Here is an 8,601-nt window from a genome sequence, read left to right on the forward strand (position 1 = left end):
GCTACAGGAATCCGCATTGTACTTCCATTGCATCGCGGGGGTGCGGATGGATGGGCGAGAGGATGGGGGGCCCTCCCTCCTCCACCAGCCAGCACCACCGCCGCCACAACCACCGCCACCACCAGCAGTAGCATCAGCAGCAGCGGAACCGGCCACACTGCCCTCTCTGTTTCTAGAGAAATCGAGACGCATCCCACAATTGCTTTGTCAATCATGCGCGCCTCATTATCCCACGGGCACATACGGCGTCTCATCCTTGCAGCCTCTCCCTCCCTCTCGCCCCCCCCCCTCTCGCTCCCCTTCTCTTCACCAGACGTACGCACACAGTCACCGCTCCGCTCGATGTCCACGGCCCCGGCATTCCTCTACGACGTGCGGCGTGGGCCCTGCCGTCGAGGGACTGAAAGGTGAGGCTTCTGCTCTGCTGCATCCGAAGGAACTTTTTTTTTTTCAAAAGTTTCACTTTTCAACCAAAGGTCAACTTTCCATAGGGTTTACTTAAAGTTAACTCGGGCGCAGTCGTGGCTTTAGCATCCGCCCCATGGGTTTGTGAGTTTAAATCGCGACTGGATGTCGGCTCATCATCTTCACGAGGTCAATTAAAGTAAGCACCAATCTGCGGGAAGTCAAACCGCAGTTGCCCTCTGGAGGGACTGACCCCCGCCATAGGAACGTGGAATCATTTCCCCCGCCTACTGGCTCAGAGTCGCTCACGGTGAGCGGTTAACCGGGCGGCGGGGCCCCCCTTGTCAGGGCAGCAGGCGGCTCCTGGCGCTGCCTTGCGAGGACAGACGATGGGCGACGAGGAGGAGTTTACATTTCGATGTAAAGCTTTCGTGACTGCAGGGATTCATCTTCTTGGTTCTTTCGGTAAAGTCACGTAGAAGGGAAATAATAAAATAATTAAAATAAAACATAATAAAATACAATTCTCACGACGTTTCGGCCACAACGCAAGCAGCCGTCCTCAGGTGAAGAACAGGTCTGTCCTCAGGTGAAGAACAGTGCTGTCGGAAAGACAGCGTCTGAAAAAGACAGCGTCTGAATGAGATTCAGACGCTGTCTTTCTGACAGACCTGTTTTCACCTGAGGACGGCTACTTGCGTTGTGGCCGAAACGTCGTGAGAATTATTTTATTATGTTTTATTTTTATTATTTTATTATTTCCCTTCTACGTGACTTTACCGAAAGAACCAAGAAGAGGAGGAGTTTGTTCCTCGCTCTGCTCTCACAGCGAGGTTGACGGTCCCGGCTTGCCCGCCCAGCCGTAGTCCACGCGCGCGTGCATTTAGTCCAGCTACTCCGGTTTCCTGCCACGTGGCATAGTAATAATACTGTAATAATGAACGCAGCTCATCGTGAATTTGGGCTAAAGACATGTTAAAATAAAAACCCAAATGTGGCAGCGGCAGGAGCCTCCTGAGAAACAAAAGAGTCCTAGGACTCAGTTGGGACTTTCCTGGATAAATTAGTAAGTTATAATTATTGAAAGGTTGAACACGATCCTGGAGGTTGCAGTTATACCTGCTTTGTGATTTGCGTCTATATATGATGATGAGGCCGGTTCCATGGCGCTAACGCGACACATCGTCGCTCGGACAATAGCACTGCGCCTATGACGTTGTGTACACTCTCCTGTGCCACCCTGTGTGTATGCGTGCTGGTCCTTGACCATACCTCCCCTGAGCCGCATTGCACGCTCATTTGTGAGGATAACGGTGTGTCTCTTTGGTGTCCTTCGGGGAGCGGTGATGCAGCGGTTAGCGAGCGTTGCTGTGCGGATGTTTGCTAACCGCTTTGTGGTTCTGGACTTTTGTCTGACAGGCCATCCTCTCGGCGCGGGGGTCCATGAGGTGACCAGTAGCTGCAGCAGCTGTGGCTTTCAGCTGTGGAGGAGGACGCATTCTCTCTCTCTCTCTTAGCAGAGTCCCAGACAATAATCATCCCTGCCGAGCCACGACGCCTGGCAGGGCGGTGAGTGTGGGTGAGCTGGGTGGTGAGTCCGTGCACTGTCTCTCTGCCTGCAGGCTGGTGAGTGTGGGTGAGCTGGGTGGTGAGTCCGTGCGCTATCTCTCTCCCTGCAGGCTGGTGAGTGTGGGTGAGCTGGGTGGTGAGTCCGTGCGCTGTCTCTCTGCCTGCAGGCTGGTGAGTGTGGGTGAGCTGGGTGGTGAGTCCGTGCGCTGTCTCTCTCCCTGCAGGCTGGTGAGTGTGGGTGAGCTGGGTGGTGAGTCCGTGCGCTGTCTCTCTCCCTGCAGGCTGGTGAGTGTGGGTGAGCTGGGTGGTGAGTCCGTGCGCTGTCTCTCTGCCTGCAGGCTGGTGAGTGTGGGTGAGCTGGGTGGCGAGGCCGTGCACTGTCTCTCTGCCTGCAGGCTGGTGAGTGTGGGTGAGCTGGGTGGTGAGTCCGTGCGCTGTCTCTCCCTGCAGGCTGGTGAGTGTGGGCGAGCTGGGTGGTGAGTCCGTGCACTGTCTCTCTCCCTGCAGGCTGGTAAGTGTGGGTGAGCTGGGAGGTGAGTCCGTGCGCTGTCTCTGCCTGCAGGCTGATGAGTGTGGGTGAGCTGGGTGGTGAGTTCGTGCGCTGTCTCTGCCTGCAGGCTGGTGAGTGTGGGTGAGCTGGGTGGTGAGTCCGTGCGCTGTCTCTCTCCCTGCAGGCTGGTGAGTGTGGGTGAGCTCCCCGCACGCACAGCCATGCCGGCGAGCGCTGCCGACCCCCCTCGAGCAGCAGCAGACGCTCCCCCGCTCCGCGGCCGCGCCGGCCCCGCATGTCGCTCCGGCTGACGCCAACATCACCGCTCGGCGGCTCCCCACTCCTCGCCCTCCTCCTCGCCCTCCTCCTCTTCCCCCGTGGGTGCGCGGCGCTTCCCGTGCACCGTGAGTGTGGCCACCACGGGCGCGATGGAAACCGCGCGTCCGGACCCCTCCTAGTGGCGCGCAGCGCGGGCTTCCCGTGCGCCCTGCGGGCGGAGGCGCGCGTGGCGCTCGACCTCACCGAGTCCACGGCCAGGGGCGCCCGCGTCCTCTCGGTGGCGCGGCGCGACTCCCGGGCTCGCTGCGCGCACTCCTGCTGCCTCCACGGTGAGCCCAGCCTCTCTCTCTCTTGCTGCCTCCACGGTGAGCCCAGCCCCTCTCTCTCCTGCTGCCTCCACGGTGAGCCCAGCCCCTCCCTCTCTCCTGCTGCCTCCACGGTGAGCCCAGCCCCTCTCTCTCTTGCTGCCTCCACGGTGAGCCCAGCCCCTCTCTCTCTTGCTGCCTCCACGGTGAGCCCAGCCCCTCTCTCTCCTCCTGGCTCCACGGTGAGCCCAGCCCCTCTCTCTCTCCTGCTGCTACCTCCACGGTGAGCCCAGCCCCTCTCTCTCCTGCTGCCTCCACGGTGAGCCCAGCCCCTCTCTCTCCTCCTGGCTCCACGGTGAGCCCAGCCCCTCTCTCTCTCCTGCTGCTACTTCCACGGTGAGCCCAGCCTCTCTCTCCTCCTGCCTCCACGGTGAGCCCAGCCTCTCTCTCCTCCTACCTCCTCGGTGAGCCCAGCCTCTCTCTCTTGTTTTTTCTCTCTTTTTTACGATCAGTGGAAACAAGAAGATGCTCGGTGTAGTCGGCACTTTGCTTCGTTCATCAATGCTTTGCTTTATGTAACCCCCCCCCCCTCACTCGCTCACTCACTCTCTCGCTCTCCCTCGTTCTGCACGCAGCCCTTCTCGCAGTCCAACGGCCTCCGATGGGTAGCTCATATCAGCATGCAGAGCTCCCCGTCATCTGCCACCGAGCACACGGCCTCCTCCATCGCCCACTGCTCCTTGAAGGCCGGCACGGCGTGGGTCAGCCGCGCATGGCGGAACTCCAGCCACACCCTGGCTCCGACCAGAGCGTGGAAGATGCCCACGCTGCTGGCCGGACGTTTCCCCTCCAGGGCCAACTTCCTCGCCCTGTATATGGCGAGCTTGGCATAGCCGACGAGCACATTGACCTGCCCCTGAAGATGTTGGGGTCCGTCACCCTTTGGGTATCCAAAGATGAGGACCGTCGGGGAGAAGTGGAGGCTGAACCTTAGGAGGATGTTTCTCAGGACCTTGAACAGCGAGTCCAGGCTCTTGCACTCCACGTATTGGTGCGCCACCGTCTCCACTTTACCGCAGAACTGGCACTCCGGGGACGTGTCGGTGGTGACGGTGCCGTGGGCGATGCTCCAGCTGAGGTCACCGATGCGGTTGTACGTCGGGCTGGAGTAGAGTTGCCTCCATCGAGGCCTCTCCGGAGAGATGCAGGGCAGGGCTTTCCTCCAGGCATGGTCCTTGTGGTTCCTCAGGGTGTCCTGTTGGTGAAACCAGACCATGTAGGAGTGTGGCACCTTCTTCTTTACATTTGCGAAGGCCACCTCCGGTAGGTCTTCCAGCCAGCACAGGTTGTGATCCGCCTTCGCTTGTCGGCATTGGCGATGCAGCGGCACGACGGAGAGCTCCGGTGGAGGGTGACCAAGAGGGGCCTCGTCATCCCCAACGCCGATGGGGGGCGTTCTCCCCGCTGCCGCTGAGAAGGCCCCCTTGGCTTCCGCCAGGATCCGGGCAGCCACCCGGAGCGACTGCAGCCCTGTCTTTGCGGCCATGTCTGCTGGTCCGAGCCACCGGCCCCGTGTTCCAGGCTCCATCAGATCTCCTATCCTGGTGAGCCGCGCATTGGCGAGGCGCCTCTCCATGGCGGGGGTGGCGGTGGTAGATGGCAGCTTTGTCTGTGGGTTCCTGAGGATCGGTTCGAAGACCAGATCTTCAGCCGATCGCGGCTGGTTCAGCCTCCTAATGGCGAGGGAGCTCCATGTCTGCAGGACGCTCCTGTAGAAAGGTGGCAGCTGTCCCAGTTGGAGGCCCTACAGGTCCATGTAGAATAGTTGTTTGGAGCACTGCAGACCCCCCAGCTGTTTCAGGAGGAAGGAGGCCGTGACGCTCCAGGCCGGTGCAGGGGCGGCGTGCAGGAACTTTTGTGCGGCCTGCAGTCGGAAGGTGGCCAGTTGACTCTGCACCCCAGCCGCAACCCGGTGTCCTCCGCCCGACCAGAATAAGTCTCTCTCTCTCCTCCTGCTGCCTCCATGGTGAGCCCAGCATCTCTCTCTCCTGTTGCCTCCACGGTGAGCCCAGCCTCTCCATCATCCTGCTGCCTCCATGGTGAGCCCAGCCTCTCTCTCTCCTCCTGCTGCCTCCCTATCGGTGTCTCTCTCTCCTTGTCTGGGTTTCGATCTCAAGGGGCTGGATCACGATGAACAGGGGTTAGAGAAGCGATCCGGCTCGACCGACATCGTCCTCGTGTTAGGGTCCTTGATGGTGTGGTGAAGTATGGTGACGTGTTGGTGATGTGGTGACGTGTTGGTGGTATGGTGACGTGTTGGTGATGTGGTGAGGTGTTGGTGGTGTGATCACGTGTTGGTGGTGTGGTCACGTGGTGGTGCGTCGTCCAGGTGATGCGTGCCACGTGGCTGTGTTCGTGTCTCTCCGCGGACCCCGCCAGCCAAACTGCCTCCTCGTGTCGTGCCCGCTGCTCTCAAGCTGCGTGCGCGCACGCGTCGGGGAGAGGTTCACCCTCTTCTCATCCCGGGGCCACGGTGCAGAGACTCACCACATTACCACCATCACTACACCATCACCACCATCACTATACCGTCACCACCATCATCGTGGTCATCATCATCACCGTTCGCTCGAGATTTACCGTGTACTCCACACAGGGCCACAGTGCAGAGACTCACCATATCACCACCATCACTATACCACTAACGTATCACTATCATCACCACCATCATCGTCATCCTACTCCTCTTCATCAACCCGCTGTTCAATCACTCCCATCGTCATCACCACCACCGTTCACTAGAGAAATTTACCGTGCTATCCTCCCGGGGCTACGGTGCAGAGACTCACCACCTCATCACCACCACTACCAACATCATCCTCCTCCCCTTCATCAACCCGCTGTTTCACCTCTAAAAATGTCCACAGACTCAGAGATCCTCATATCCCACGGGAGAGAGAGAGAGATCCACGGTGTGGTTGGCTAAAATGAACACGGTATATGCACGGTATAATGTGATGTTCCTGCACACCCACTGCTTTCGCCGTGCCTCGAGTGTGAGTGACGCGGATGGTCTCCCCTCTATGTCGCGATCGACACAGCAGATGGCGACCACCACAAGCTGCGCTACCTCGCCCAAGGCCAGGACGCTGGCACCAACGCGTCGCCCGCTCCCGGGGCCGATGCGGGGAGGACGAGCGGCATTGCCGTGCGGGCCACGGCCGGGCCAGTGGCCACCACAGCGACCCACACCGCCGCCGCCGCCGCGACCCACACCACCACCACCGCCATCGTCGCCGTGACCCACACCGCCGCCGCCGCCGCGACCCACACCGCCACCACCGCCATCGTCGCCGTGACCCACACCGCCGCCGCCGCCGCCGCGACCCACACCGCCACCGCAGCATTGGCGTTGTTGGCTCGCTCATCAAGACAATCGTCCACCGATGATGGCCCACTCGTTGACCCGCACTCGCCCACGACTCGCTCTCTTGAGCGCTCGCCCACCGCTCGCTCGCCCCAATGCTCGTTCGCAGTTCACCCTCTCGACCGCTTGCTCGGGCGCTCACCCACGGATCGCTCACCCCTGGTCCGCTCGCTCGGCTGCTCACCCACGGATCACTCGTTCCCAGCTCGCTTGATCGAGCACCTGCTGGAGAGCTCACCCACAACTCCCTCACCTACAACTCACTCACCCACAGCTCCCTCACCTACAACTCCCTCACCCATCACTCACTCACCCACAACTCCCTCACCCACAACTCCCTCACCCACAACTCACTCACCTACAACTCCCTCACCCATCACTCACTCACCCACAACTCCCTCACCCACAACTCCCTCACCCACCGCTCCCTCATCCACAACTCACTCACCTACAGCTCCCTCACCCACAACTCCCTCACCCATCACTCCCTCACCCACGGCTCCCTCACCCACAACTCCCTCACCTACAGCTCCCTCACCCACAACTCCCTCACCCATCACTCACTCACCCATCACTCACTCACCCACAACTCCCTCACCCACAGCTCACTCACCCACAACTCCCTCACCCATCACTCACTCACCCACAACTCCCTCACCCATCACTCACTCACCCATCACTCACTCACCCACAACTCCCTCACCCACAGCTCACTCACCCACAACTCCCTCACCCATCACTCACTCACCCACAACTCCCTCACCCATCACTCACTCACCCACAACTCCCTCACCCACAGCTCCCTCATCCACAACTCCCTCACCCACAACTCCCTCACCCATCACTCACTCACCCACAACTCCCTCACCCACAGCTCACTCACCTACAGCTCCCTCACCCATCACTCACTCACCCACAGCTCACTCACCCACAACTCCCTCACCCACAACTCACTCACCTACAACTCCCTCACCCATCACTCACTCACCTACAACTCCCTCACCCACAACTCCCTCACCCACCGCTCCCTCATCCACAACTCACTCACCTACAGCTCCCTCACCCACAACTCCCTCACCCATCACTCCCTCACCCACGGCTCCCTCACCCACAACTCCCTCACCTACAGCTCCCTCACCCACAACTCCCTCACCCATCACTCACTCACCCATCACTCACTCACCCACAACTCCCTCACCCACAGCTCACTCACCCACAACTCCCTCACCCATCACTCACTCACCCACAACTCCCTCACCCATCACTCACTCACCCACAACTCCCTCACCCACAACTCCCTCACCCACCGCTCCCTCATCCACAACTCACTCACCCACAGCTCACTCACCCACAGCTCACTCACCCACAGCTCACTCACCCACAGCTCACTCACCTACAACTCCCTCACCCACAGCTCACTCACCCACAGCTCACTCACCCACAGCTCCCTCACCCACAACTCCCTCACCCACAGCTCACTCACCCACAGCTCACTCACCCACAGCTCACTCACCTACAACTCCCTCACCCACAGCTCACTCACCCACAGCTCCCTCACCCACAACTCACTCACCCATCACTCACTCACCCACAACTCCCTCACCCACAACTCACTCACCCACAACTCACTCACCCACGGCTCCCTCACCCATCACTCACTCACCCACAACTCCCTCACCCACAACTCACTCACCCATCACTCACTCACCCACGGCTCCCTCACCCACAACTCACTCACCCACAGCTCCCTCACCCACAACTCACTCACCCATCACTCACTCACCCGCAACTCACTCACCCACGGCTCCCTCACCCATCACTCACTCACCCATCACTCACTCACCCACGGCTCCCTCACCCATCACTCACTCACCCGCAACTCACTCACCCACGGCTCCCTCACCCATCACTCACTCACCCATCACTCACTCACCCACGGCTCCCTCACCCATCACTCACTCACCCACAACTCACTCACCCACAACTCCCTCACCCACCGCTCACTCACCCACAGCTCACTCACCTACAACTCCCTCACCCACAGCTCACTCACCCACAGCTCACTCACCCATCACTCACTCACCCACAACTCACTCACCCATCACTCCCTCACCCATCACTCACTC

The sequence above is a fragment of the Lethenteron reissneri genome, chromosome 54, assembly GCF_015708825.2.
Source record: "Lethenteron reissneri isolate LAM-NWPU_2019-01 chromosome 54, ASM1570882v1, whole genome shotgun sequence".
Classification (NCBI taxonomy): Eukaryota; Metazoa; Chordata; class Hyperoartia; order Petromyzontiformes; family Petromyzontidae; genus Lethenteron; species Lethenteron reissneri.